The 15,000-nt window shown below is 38.7% G+C and overlaps 1 long non-coding RNA gene, 2 other non-coding genes and 1 pseudogene across 3 annotated transcripts in view; 1 reads left to right on the forward strand and 3 right to left on the reverse strand.

Moving 5' to 3' along the window:
- The window catches only part of LOC126777419 (large subunit ribosomal RNA), a 5,088-nt pseudogene extending 2,891 nt beyond the window's left edge, over nucleotides 1-2,197 (reverse strand).
- The window catches only part of LOC126777134 (uncharacterized), a 52,885-nt gene that overhangs the window by 555 nt on the left and 37,330 nt on the right, over nucleotides 1-15,000 (forward strand). Inside the window, exon 1 of the long non-coding RNA XR_007670008.1 lies at nucleotides 1-1,181. This exon is cut by the window's left edge and continues 555 nt beyond it. This is a non-coding gene — a long non-coding RNA (uncharacterized LOC126777134). The remainder of the gene's footprint in view (nucleotides 1,182-15,000) is intronic.
- Nucleotides 3,117-3,273, reverse strand: LOC126777415 (5.8S ribosomal RNA). The gene has a single exon (XR_007670056.1). It is a non-coding gene; the product is annotated as a 5.8S ribosomal RNA (ribosomal RNA).
- On the reverse strand, nucleotides 4,685-6,587 carry LOC126777414 (small subunit ribosomal RNA). Its single transcript, XR_007670055.1, has one exon. It is a non-coding gene; the product is annotated as a small subunit ribosomal RNA (ribosomal RNA).

The raw sequence follows: 15,000 nt of genomic DNA on the forward strand, positions 1-15,000 counted from the left end.
CAAATGCGGTGCTCTTCGCGTTCCGAACCATATCTCCCTTCTATAGGATTCCATGGAACTCGAACGCTCAGGCAGAAAAGAAAACTCTTCCCGGACCCCTCGGCGGCGTCTTCAGGCCACTTTGGGTTACCCCGTCGAACACTCGCTTTGAAACGAGGGAACGATTATTGAAACGGTTCCGCTGCCGGGTTCCGGAATAGGAACCGGATTCCCTTTCGCTCGAAGGGCGTTATTCAGTTTATATATATATATATATACATACATAAAAAAAAAACACGCCACATCGACATAAGATCTCTCCTTGAGCTTAGGATCGACTGACTCGCGAGCAACTACTGTTCACGCGAAACCCTTCTCCACGTCAGTCCTCCAGGGCCTCGCTGGAGTATTTGCTACTACCACCAAGATCTGCACCGACGGAGGCTCCAAGCGGGCTCACGCCCAGACCCTTCTGCGCACTCCGCCGCGCACGTCCTACTCGTTACGGCATAATGACGCAAACGTACAACGTCGCACGTGCCCGTAACGGTAGTGTATAGGCAAAACGCTTCAGCGCCATCCATTTTCAGGGCTGGTTGCTTCGGCAGGTGAGTCGTTGCACACTCCTTAGCGGATTCCGACTTCCATGGCCACCGTCCTGCTGTCATGAGCGACCAACGCCTTTCATGGTGTCCCATGAGCGTTTTTTAGGCGCCTTAACACTACGTTTGGTTCATCCCACAGCGCCAGTTCTGCTTACCAAAATTGGCCCACTTGGCACCGTCATCAGATCTCCGGCTTCATCGTTCGAGTAAGCCGGAGTTCTCACCCATTTAAAGTTTGAGAATAGGTTGAGGTCGTTTCGGCCCCAATGCCTCTAATCATTCGCTTTACCGGATGGGACTGTTAATTATCGACGCCAGCTATCCTGAGGGAAACTTCGGACGGAACCAGCTACTAGATGGTTCGATTAGTCTTTCGCCCCTATACCCAGTTCCGACGATCGATTTGCACGTCAGAATCGCTACGGTCCTCCATCAGGGTTTCCCCTGACTTCGACCTGACCAGGCATAGTTCACCATCTTTCGGGTCCCAGCATCTGTGCTCAGAGCGCGCCTGCATTCACGGATTGGAAACGAGACGCCTCGGGAGTGCGAGAGATCGATCGAGACCGAAGCTCCATCCTCCCTGAGCGTGCGCGCGTGTTTAGCGCGCGCGCGCCTTCACTTTCGTTGCGCCTTTCAGTTTTATGTTTTAAATATCTCAATGACTCGCACACATGCTAGACTCCTTGGTCCGTGTTTCAAGACGGGTCCTGCGAGTGCCCGAAAATGAATCATCGCAGACGGATACGCGCACAGTCCGAGACAAAACACGGCAGCGACGACAGCAACGCCGCGTCGACGTCCGCACTCGGGCAGGAAATCGACGGACGACGTTCGCTTGCGTCGGGCCGGACGCGCGTGAGACGCGTGCGCGATTCGTATTATATGTACGATTTTGTACTACCGTCCGACGGCCGGTCGGCCACCGTCACGGTCCAATAGTGCGTGCGCGAACACGAACACGACTGGACTCCCGAACGGCGCTTAGACCGACATCGAACGGGTCGCGATGTATTACTGAGAGAGAAGTGCACGCCGTCGACGAACGTCGACGGACGCGACCCGTGTCACACACGACGAACCCGCTAGGGGACACGTATGCGCGACATCGAGGCGCGCGCCCGTACGCCGTCGAATGACGATGAATCTCTCCGTTCGTTCATTCGAGTTTCGCAGGTTTACCCCTGAACGGTTTCACGTACTCTTGAACTCTCTCTTCAAAGTTCTTTTCAACTTTCCCTCACGGTACTTGTTCGCTATCGGTCTCGCGGTAATATTTAGCCTTAGATGGAGTTTACCACCCACTTAGGGCTGCACTCTCAAGCAACCCGACTCTGAGGAGCGTACCTCTCGCCGTCTCGCTCCGTCGCTACGGGCCTGGCACCCTCTACGGGAAAACGGCCCCGTTCAAGACGAACTTGGACAGGAGTGGCGACGACGAGAAAGCGATACCTCCCGAACACCACATCTCCCGCGATCGTTACAACCGCGGGATTCAGTGCTGGGCTATTTCCTGTTCGCTCGCCGCTACTAAGGAAATCCTGGTTAGTTTCTTTTCCTCCGCTTACTAATATGCTTAAATTCGGCGGGTGATCCTCCCTGATCTGAGGCCAACGATAAAAAAAAAACGAGGCAGACGCGATATCCGTCAACGCGACGGCGCCGCTTTCGTCGAGACGAGACGAGACGAGACGAGATCTTCATCATCATCCGTCCGTTCCGACGTCGGCGTCGACGCGCTCTTCGGACGTCGAGTCCGCCTACTATTCGTTATCGCGCGTGCACGCACGCGCGCGCGCGCGTTCGTTCGTTCGTTCGCCACCCCGCCGTCTGTGTATATAATGATAACACAGACACGAGAGACGACACGACGCGACGCGACACGACACGACACGACACGACACGACACGCCTCGAAAACGAATACGACGTTTACATGTCATCACGTACGCAATGCGCGCTTTATGTGTATACGTCGTAACGAAAACGGAGCTGTTTTATCGATATACGTTCGATCGATGTTCGATAACGAGAAACGTACGAACTCTCGCTCTCTCACTAGACTAGAAGAGATCGGCCCTCATATATCCGATTACCCTCTTTGATCGAACGATAGAACGACGATCGAAAGGTCGGAGATGGGGGCGCGCTCTCGACTAGACCGATCGACGAAGACGACGACGACGACGACGTAGACGACGTAGACGTACGAATCGGTAGAGCGAGCGACGCTCTCGGTCTCTCACACATCGCGCATAACGAAACTCCGTGACGTAAACGTACACACGAACCGTATATAAATACAAAAATTTTGTAATATACACGAACACGCATGGTACATAAACATACATACACGTCGTATTGAAATATTTGAACGGACCGAGAGAGAGTCGGTTCGTATACGAATACGAATACGAACGAACTCTAAAACGGATACCGTCATGTGTTCGAGAATAACGTATAAAAGTTTAACATTACGAAAAACTATATACACATTAAACATTGAACAGTGTGGTATATATTTTTATACAGCCGGCCCTCAGACAGGAGTGGTCCTGGATGTTTCTCCACGGACCGCAATGTGCGTTCGAAATGTCGATGTTCAAATGTGTCCTGCAGTTCACACTATGACGCGCAGTTAACTGCGTTCTTCATCGACCCGCGAGCCAAGTGATCCACCGTCCAGGGTAATTGTTTATTTTCATGATGATTAGTTTCTACGATCACTGAAGCGATTCTATACACGCCCGTGATATTAGTTTGTTTAAATTTTTTTTTTTTTTCTTTTTTTATTTCTTTTCAGTATATAAATAAAAATTAAAAAAAAAAAAAAATATTAAAAAAAAAAAATTAAAAAAAAATATACGTTATTTGAAGATGACGATGCGCTATCGAAAGACGACAACATCGTGCTTTCCTCGAGAAACCGACGTCGAAACATCAGAAGGGACGCGTTGAACGACCCCGTTTTTATTATATTCGGAGTCGTCGTCTCGCATCCGAACGACATACGAACGCCGAACCGCATTTTGTTTTATTTCATTTTACGAAAAAAACAAACGAAACTTTCAGCGGACGCTTCTCGTATCCCCGCCGACTGACCGATCGACTGACTGACTGACTGATCGTCGATCATCGTATCATCGTCTAGGAGAGCGTGTGAAACGCATCATCGCACGTATCGATCGAAAGCACGAGGCCTCTATGAAAATATGATATAACGCATAAAACACAAAACACGAAAACACATCGACGTCACCACGGATCGATATCATATTAAATTCAAAAACGAATTCAAATCGACACTCACATAACGACCGATCGATGTAAACGATGACGAGACTCGTAATCGAACGGAGACGACGACGCGTAACGTAGACGTAGACGTAGACGTAGACGAAGAACGAAAGACGAAAACGAAAACGAAGAGCGACGAGAGTCTTGAACTCGAAACGTATACAGTGTCGTATATATATTATACATGTGACTCGCGGCGCGGATTCTTGCCGGTCTACGTACACAGGTATAACGAAGACGACTACGGTAACGACGAGTGAAGACTGCACGCGTGCAACTTCGATGTTCGTTAGCTAGCGTTCTCGCTAGTTACGTTCGCCGCGTACATACGACGTCCACATTCGAATTGAAAGTACACGATTACATACGTCTTACGACGATCGTTATATTCGTATCTCTTTTTATAATACTACGTTTTAATATATATACGTATATCGATTCGATGACGACGCTTCAGCGATACGTATTGTATTTATATATTTTTTTGCGAATATCGTTATTTTCATACGTGATGATACTAACGTCGAAGGCGATGACGACTCGTATATCAACGAACGCCTAGACGAAGACGACGTAGTCGTCGTCGTCGTCGTCGGAGAAACGATAACGCGATCCACCGATCGAATTCGCATTTTTTCGTATTATGATTCTTTTTGGTTGTTGTTATTGTTATTGTTTTATTATATCGTCGTATATCGGCACTCTCATTGCTCTTTCGTGCTGCACTATTTATCTCGCTCGTATACAGAGAAGAGCTCGATCCGCACAGAGACGAAACAGAATTCGAGATAGATAAACGTACGTTAATGATCCTTCCGCAGGTTCCCCTACGGAAACCTTGTTACGACTTTTACTTCCTCTAAATGATCAAGTTTGGTCAACTTCCCAGCAACGCCGACGGCCGTGAAGCCACCGCGTGTCGGTCCGAAGACCTCACTAAATCATTCAATCGGTAGTAGCGACGGGCGGTGTGTACAAAGGGCAGGGACGTAATCAACGCGAGCTTATGACTCGCGCTTACTAGGAATTCCTCGTTTATGGGGGATAATTGCAAACCCCAATCCCCAGCACGAAGGAGTTTCAACGGGTTGCCCGGGCCTCTAGGCCAGGGAGAACATGCTGATTCCTTCAGTGTAGCGCGCGTGCGGCCCAGGACATCTAAGGGCATCACAGACCTGTTATTGCTCAATCTCGTGCGGCTCGAAGCCGCCGGTCCCTCTAAGAAGAATTTTAATACGCCGCCAGTGAGTTGCTCGACCGAAATCGGGCACACCTAAATGACGACGCCTATTTAGCAGGCTAGAGTCTCGTTCGTTACCGGAATTAACCAGACAAATCGCTCCACCAACTAAGAACGGCCATGCACCACCACCCACCGAATCAAGAAAGAGCTATTAATCTGTCAATCCTTCCGGTGTCCGGGCCTGGTGAGATTTCCCGTGTTGAGTCAAATTAAGCCGCAGGCTCCACTCCTGGTGGGGCCCTTCCGTCAATTCCTTTAAGTTTCAGCTTTGCAACCATACTCCCCCCGGAGTCCAAAATCTTTGGTTTCCCGGAAGCTGCCCGCCGAGCCATTGTAGTAACGTCGGCGGATCGCTAGATGACATATTTACGGTTAGAACTAGGGCGGTATCTAATCGCCTTCGAACCTCTAACTTTCGTTCTTGATTGATGAAAACACCTTTGGCAAATGCTTTCGCTGATGTTCGTCTTGCGACGATCCAAGAATTTCACCTCTAACGTCGCAATACGAATGCCCCCAGTTATCCCTATTAATCATTACCTCGGAGTTCTGAAAACCAACAAAATAGAACCGAGATCATATTCTATTATTCCATGCACGAAATATTCAAGCGGCATTTTGAGCCCGCTTTGAGCACTCTAATTTGTTCAAAGTAAAATTGTCGGCCCATCTCGACACTCACCGAAGAGCACCGCGATAGGATTTTGATATTGAACCGGCGTTTTACCGCCGGCTCACCGACGATATGCTCCGCAAACGTGTCAGTATCACCGCGGATGCGGTGCACCGACAGCGCGGCGCACAAATGCAACTACGAGCTTTTTAACCGCAACAATTTTAGTATACGCTATTGGAGCTGGAATTACCGCGGCTGCTGGCACCAGACTTGCCCTCCAATTGTTCCTCGTTAAAATATTTAAAGTGTACTCATTCCGATTACGAGGCCTCGAAAGAGTCCCGTATCGTTATTTTTCGTCACTACCTCCCCGTGCCGGGAGTGGGTAATTTGCGCGCCTGCTGCCTTCCTTGGATGTGGTAGCCGTTTCTCAGGCTCCCTCTCCGGAATCGAACCCTGATTCCCCGTTACCCGTGACAACCATGGTAGTCGCAGAAACTACCATCGAAAGTTGATAAGGCAGACATTTGAAAGATGCGTCGCCGGTACTGGACCATGCGATCGGCAAAAGTTATCCAGATTCATCAAAATTAACGACTTCGGACGAGACGCCCTCCGTCGATTGGTTTTGATCTAATAAAAGCACTCATCCCATCACTGGTCAGAGTTCTGATTGCATGTATTAGCTCTAGAATTACCACAGTTATCCAAGTAACTGAGTAAGATCTAAGGAACCAAAACTGATATATTGAGCCATTCGCGGTATCGCCTTAATACGGCTTGCACTGAGACATGCATGGCTTAATCTTTGAGACAAGCATATAACTACTGGCAGGATCAACCAGGGAGCTAACATAGATTATTCTCGACGACGACGACGACACGTCCGTGCGTGCTTGCGCGAACGCGACACCTTCGCCGTAAGTTTCTCTCATTTAACTCGATTCTCGTTTCTAGCAACGACGACGACGACGACGACGACGACGTTGTCTTCGTTCGTCGTCGCTTCGAAACGAGGTTCGTCGTACCGTATCGATTCGATCGCGTTAGACGCGATAGACTCTTACGGTTGACTTTTTTCATTCATTATCATAATAAATAATGATAAATAACCGACGACATCGAAGTAGCCCGAGAAGAGCACGACGACGACGACGACGACGATTCGTCTTCTAAGATGACACTCGACGGTCACGAATATGAATATTCGAAACGAGATCGTTCATTTTAGAAACACTTCCGTACACGATGTGCACGTATGTTATTGTTCAACGGATATATGTGTCGTGAAACATTCGGATCGACGCCCGGTGTTTGAGTGTTCGTACCGATACTCGGGTTATGTATTTTTCGTACATGATAGTTTTTGTTAATATAAAGAGTTTTAGGAACGACCGTTTCGCATACATTTCTATATGCATTAAACGAACGTACTGAATCTTTTAAAAACTCCGTCTGCCGCGTTTATCTCCGAAGACATCGTCATCGCACCACACATCGGGGTCCACAATAAATCTACACGAGAACGTCATACGTTATCATGTCGATGAATTTGTAGAGAGAGGAGCGATGACGACGCCGGAGTCGCTTTAGAAAGAGCAACTTACGTACGTCCGTCGGTCGGCACAGTTATAGAACGAAAAGTATATTTCTCCACATTATTTGTATAATATATTATTATTGTAAAACGACAACGCCGCGACGAGCTTACGACGACGACGACCGCGGCAGCAGCAATACATTATAATATAATACAATACTAGAAGAAAACAACTTTTCGATAGAGTCTTATCTTCAACGGTTGCGACGCGTCTCACGAAATAATATTTTCATATATATCGTTCGACGTTCGAACCGAACGTACTCTATGTATATGCCGGACGATGAATATGACATTCGGCGCTTCATAACGGCGGATGTATTTTTTTCGAATATTTTTATATTTAATGTTTTATATATAATATCAACCCCCTCCCCGTCGCAAGGAATAAAACAAAGAACTCCCCCCCAACCCCCTAACCTCCCACCCCCACCCCCGAAAAATTAACGCGGTACGTTCGTGTATTGTGGAATCGAAGTTTATATTTTACGACGATAACATACTTTATTTTTCTGAAATATTTTAAAATAACATTAGAATCGAACACGATAACGATATCCGAGTGATTTCATTCGATCACTAAATTTGAACTATAACAGAACGATAATAAAATATCTTTGAAATGTGAAAAAAATAACGCGGTACGTTCGTGTATTGTGGAATCGAAGTTTACATTTTACGACGATAACATACTTCATTTTTCTGAAATATTTTAAAATAACATTAGAATCGAACACGATAACGAAATCCGAGTGATTTCATTCGATCACTAAATTTGAACTATAACAGAACGATAATATAACATCTTTGAAATGTGAAAAAATTAATGCGGTAAGTTCGTGTATTGTGGAATCGAAGTTTACATTTTACGACGATAACATACTTTATTTATCTGAAACATTTTAAAATGACACTAGATTCGATCATTGCATTTGAACTATAACAGAAAGATAATATAATATCCTTCAAATGTGAAAAAATTAACGCGGTACGTTCGTGTATTGTGGAATCGAAGTTTACATTTTACGACGATATCATACTTTATTTATCTGAAATATTTTAAAATTACACTAGAATCGAACACGATAACGATATCCGAGTGATTTCATTCGATCATTGCATTTGAACTATAACAGAACGATAATAAAATATCTTTCAAATGTGAAAAAATTAACGCGGTACGTTCGTGTATTGTGGAATCGTAGTTTACATTTTACGACGATAACATACTTTATTTATCTAAAATATGTTAAAATAACACTAGATTCGATCATTGCATTTGAAATATAACAGAACGATAATATAATATCTTCAAAATGTGAAAAAATTAACGCGGTACGTTCGTGTATTGTGGAATCTAAGTTTACATTTTACGACGATAACATACTTTATTTATCTGAAACATTTTAAAATGACACTAGATTCGATCATTGCATTTGAACTATAACAGAAAGATAATATAATATCCTTCAAATGTGAAAAAATTAACGCGGTACGTTCGTGTATTGTGGAATCGAAGTTTACATTTTACGACGATATCATACTTTATTTATCTGAAATATTTTAAAATTACACTAGAATCGAACACGATAACGATATCCGAGTGATTTCATTCGATCATTGCATTTGAACTATAACAGAACGATAATAAAATATCTTTCAAATGTGAAAAAATTAACGCGGTACGTTCGTGTATTGTGGAATCGTAGTTTACATTTTACGACGATAACATACTTTATTTATCTAAAATATGTTAAAATAACACTAGATTCGATCATTGCATTTGAAATATAACAGAACGATAATATAATATCTTCAAAATGTGAAAAAATTAACGCGGTACGTTCGTGTATTGTGGAATCTAAGTTTACATTTTACGACGATAACATACTTTATTTATCTGAAACATTTTAAAATGACACTAGATTCGATCATTGCATTTGAACTATAACAGAAAGATAATATAATATCCTTCAAATGTGAAAAAATTAACGCGGTACGTTCGTGTATTGTGGAATCGAAGTTTACATTTTACGACGATAACATACTTCATTTTTCTGAAATATTTTAAAATAACATTAGAATCGAACACGATAACGATATCCGAGTGATTTCATTCGATCACTAAATTTGAACTATAACAGAACGATAATATAACATCTTTGAAATGTGAAAAAATTAATGCGGTAAGTTCGTGTATTGTGGAATCGAAGTTTACATTTTACGACGATAACATACTTTATTTATCTGAAACATTTTAAAATGACACTAGATTCGATCATTGCATTTGAACTATAACAGAAAGATAATATAATATCCTTCAAATGTGAAAAAATTAACGCGGTACGTTCGTGTATTGTGGAATCGAAGTTTACATTTTACGACGATATCATACTTTATTTTTCTGAAATATTTTAAAATAACATTAGAATCGAACACGATAACGATATCCGAGTGATTTCATTCGATCACTAAATTTGAACTACAACAGAACGATAATATAATATCTTCGAAATGTGAAAAAATTAACGCGGTACGTTCGTGTATTGTGGAATCTAAGTTTACATTTTACGACGATAACATACTTTATTTTTCTGAAATATTTTAAAATAACATTAGAATCGAACACGATAACGATATCCGAGTGATTTCATTCGATCACTAAATTTGAACTATAACAGAACGATAATATAATATCTTCGAAATGTGAAAAAATTAACGCGGTACGTTCGTGTATTGTGGAATCTAAGTTTACATTTTACGACGATAACATACTTTATTTATCTAAAATATGTTAAAATAACACTAGATTCGATCATTGCATTTGAAATATAACAGAACGATAATATAATATCTTCAAAATGTGAAAAAATTAACGCGGTACGTTCGTGTATTGTGGAATCTAAGTTTACATTTTACGACGATAACATACTTTATTTATCTGAAATATTTTAAAATAACACTAGAATCGAACACGATAACGATATCCGAGTGATTTCATTCGATCACTAAATTTGAACTATAACAGAACGATAATATAATATCTTTCAAATGTGAAAAAATTAACGCGGTACGTTCGTGTATTGTGGAATCGAAGTTTACATTTTACGACGATAACATACTTTATTTTTCTGAAATATTTTAAAATAACATTAGAATCGAACACGATAACGATATCCGAGTGATTTCATTCGATCACTAAATTTGAACTATAACAGAACGATAATATAATATCTTCGAAATGTGAAAAAATTAACGCGGTACGTTCGTGTATTGTGGAATCTAAGTTTACATTTTACGACGATAACATAGTTTATTTATCTGAAATATTTTAAAATAACACTAGAATCGAACACGATAACGATATCCGAGTGATTTCATTCGATCACTAAATTTGAACTATAACAGAACGATAATATAATATCTTCGAAATGTGAAAAAAATAACGCGGTACGTTCGTGTATTGTGGAATCGAAGTTTACATTTTACGACGATAACATACTTCATTTTTCTGAAATATTTTAAAATAACATTAGAATCGAACACGATAACGATATCCGAGTGATTTCATTCGATCACTAAATTTGAACTATAACAGAACGATAATATAACATCTTTGAAATGTGAAAAAATTAATGCGGTAAGTTCGTGTATTGTGGAATCGAAGTTTACATTTTACGACGATAACATACTTTATTTATCTGAAACATTTTAAAATGACACTAGATTCGATCATTGCATTTGAACTATAACAGAAAGATAATATAATATCCTTCAAATGTGAAAAAATTAACGCGGTACGTTCGTGTATTGTGGAATCGAAGTTTACATTTTACGACGATATCATACTTTATTTATCTGAAATATTTTAAAATTACACTAGAATCGAACACGATAACGATATCCGAGTGATTTCATTCGATCATTGCATTTGAACTATAACAGAACGATAATAAAATATCTTTCAAATGTGAAAAAATTAACGCGGTACGTTCGTGTATTGTGGAATCGTAGTTTACATTTTACGACGATAACATACTTTATTTATCTAAAATATGTTAAAATAACACTAGATTCGATCATTGCATTTGAAATATAACAGAACGATAATATAATATCTTCAAAATGTGAAAAAATTAACGCGGTACGTTCGTGTATTGTGGAATCTAAGTTTACATTTTACGACGATAACATACTTTATTTATCTGAAACATTTTAAAATGACACTAGATTCGATCATTGCATTTGAACTATAACAGAAAGATAATATAATATCCTTCAAATGTGAAAAAATTAACGCGGTACGTTCGTGTATTGTGGAATCGAAGTTTACATTTTACGACGATATCATACTTTATTTATCTGAAATATTTTAAAATTACACTAGAATCGAACACGATAACGATATCCGAGTGATTTCATTCGATCATTGCATTTGAACTATAACAGAACGATAATAAAATATCTTTCAAATGTGAAAAAATTAACGCGGTACGTTCGTGTATTGTGGAATCGTAGTTTACATTTTACGACGATAACATACTTTATTTATCTAAAATATGTTAAAATAACACTAGATTCGATCATTGCATTTGAAATATAACAGAACGATAATATAATATCTTCAAAATGTGAAAAAATTAACGCGGTACGTTCGTGTATTGTGGAATCTAAGTTTACATTTTACGACGATAACATACTTTATTTATCTGAAACATTTTAAAATGACACTAGATTCGATCATTGCATTTGAACTATAACAGAAAGATAATATAATATCCTTCAAATGTGAAAAAATTAACGCGGTACGTTCGTGTATTGTGGAATCGAAGTTTACATTTTACGACGATAACATACTTTATTTTTCTGAAATATTTTAAAATAACATTAGAATCGAACACGATAACGATATCCGAGTGATTTCATTCGATCACTAAATTTGAACTATAACAGAACGATAATATAACATCTTTGAAATGTGAAAAAATTAATGCGGTAAGTTCGTGTATTGTGGAATCGAAGTTTACATTTTACGACGATAACATACTTTATTTATCTGAAACATTTTAAAATGACACTAGATTCGATCATTGCATTTGAACTATAACAGAAAGATAATATAATATCCTTCAAATGTGAAAAAATTAACGCGGTACGTTCGTGTATTGTGGAATCGAAGTTTACATTTTACGACGATATCATACTTTATTTATCTGAAATATTTTAAAATTACACTAGAATCGAACACGATAACTATATCCGAGTGATTTCATTCGATCATTGCATTTGAACTATAACAGAACGATAATAAAATATCTTTCAAATGTGAAAAAATTAACGCGGTACGTTCGTGTATTGTGGAATCGTAGTTTACATTTTACGACGATAACATACTTTATTTATCTAAAATATGTTAAAATAACACTAGATTCGATCATTGCATTTGAAATATAACAGAACGATAATATAATATCTTCAAAATGTGAAAAAATTAACGCGGTACGTTCGTGTATTGTGGAATCGAAGTTTACATTTTACGACGATAACATACTTCATTTTTCTGAAATATTTTAAAATAACATTAGAATCGAACACGATAACGATATCCGAGTGATTTCATTCGATCACTAAATTTGAACTATAACAGAACGATAATATAACATCTTTGAAATGTGAAAAAATTAATGCGGTAAGTTCGTGTATTGTGGAATCGAAGTTTACATTTTACGACGATAACATACTTTATTTATCTGAAACATTTTAAAATGACACTAGATTCGATCATTGCATTTGAAATATAACAGAACGATAATATAATATCTTCAAAATGTGAAAAAATTAACGCGGTACGTTCGTGTATTGTGGAATCGAAGTTTACATTTTACGACGATATCATACTTTATTTTTCTGAAATATTTTAAAATAACATTAGAATCGAACACGATAACGATATCCGAGTGATTTCATTCGATCACTAAATTTGAACTATAACAGAACGATAATATAATATCTTCGAAATGTGAAAAAATTAACGCGGTACGTTCGTGTATTGTGGAATCTAAGTTTACATTTTACGACGATAACATACTTTATTTATCTAAAATATGTTAAAATAACACTAGATTCGATCATTGCATTTGAAATATAACAGAACGATAATATAATATCTTCAAAATGTGAAAAAATTAACGCGGTACGTTCGTGTATTGTGGAATCTAAGTTTACATTTTACGACGATAACATACTTTATTTATCTGAAATATTTTAAAATAACACTAGAATCGAACACGATAACGATATCCGAGTGATTTCATTCGATCACTAAATTTGAACTATAACAGAACGATAATATAATATCTTTCAAATGTGAAAAAATTAACGCGGTACGTTCGTGTATTGTGGAATCGAAGTTTACATTTTACGACGATAACATACTTTATTTTTCTGAAATATTTTAAAATAACATTAGAATCGAACACGATAACGATATCCGAGTGATTTCATTCGATCACTAAATTTGAACTATAACAGAACGATAATATAATATCTTCGAAATGTGAAAAAATTAACGCGGTACGTTCGTGTATTGTGGAATCGAAGTTTACATTTTACGACGATAACATACTTTATTTATCTAAAATATGTTAAAATAACATTAGAATCGAACACGATAACGATATCCGAGTGATTTCATTCGATCACTAAATTTGAACTATAACAGAACGATAATATAACATCTTTGAAATGTGAAAAAATTAATGCGGTAAGTTCGTGTATTGTGGAATCGAAGTTTACATTTTACGACGATAACATACTTTATTTATCTGAAACATTTTAAAATGACACTAGATTCGATCATTGCATTTGAACTATAACAGAAAGATAATATAATATCCTTCAAATGTGAAAAAATTAACGCGGTACGTTCGTGTATTGTGGAATCGAAGTTTACATTTTACGACGATATCATACTTTATTTATCTGAAATATTTTAAAATTACACTAGAATCGAACACGATAACGATATCCGAGTGACTTCATTCGATCATTGCATTTGAACTATAACAGAACGATAATAAAATATCTTTCAAATGTGAAAAAATTAACGCGGTACGTTCGTGTATTGTGGAATCTAAGTTTACATTTTACGACGATAACATACTTTATTTATCTGAAATATTTTAAAATAACACTAGAATCGAACACGATAACGATATCCGAGTGATTTCATTCGATCACTAAATTTGAACTATAACAGAACGATAATATAATATCTTTCAAATGTGAAAAAATTAACGCGGTACGTTCGTGTATTGTGGAATCGAAGTTTACATTTTACGACGATAACATACTTTATTTATCTAAAATATGTTAAAATAACACTAGATTCGATCATTGCATTTGAAATATAACAGAACGATAATATAATATCTTCAAAATGTGAAAAAATTAACGCGGTACGTTCGTGTATTGTGGAATCTAAGTTTACATTTTACGACGATAACATACTTTATTTATCTGAAATATTTTAAAATAACACTAGAATCGAACACGATAACGATATCCGAGTGATTTCATTCGATCACTAAATTTGAACTATAACAGAACGATAATATAATATCTTCGAAATGTGAAAAAATTAACGCGGTACGTTCGTGTAT

Source organism: Nymphalis io, chromosome 22 (assembly GCF_905147045.1).
Source record: "Nymphalis io chromosome 22, ilAglIoxx1.1, whole genome shotgun sequence".
NCBI lineage: Eukaryota > Metazoa > Arthropoda > Insecta > Lepidoptera > Nymphalidae > Nymphalis > Nymphalis io.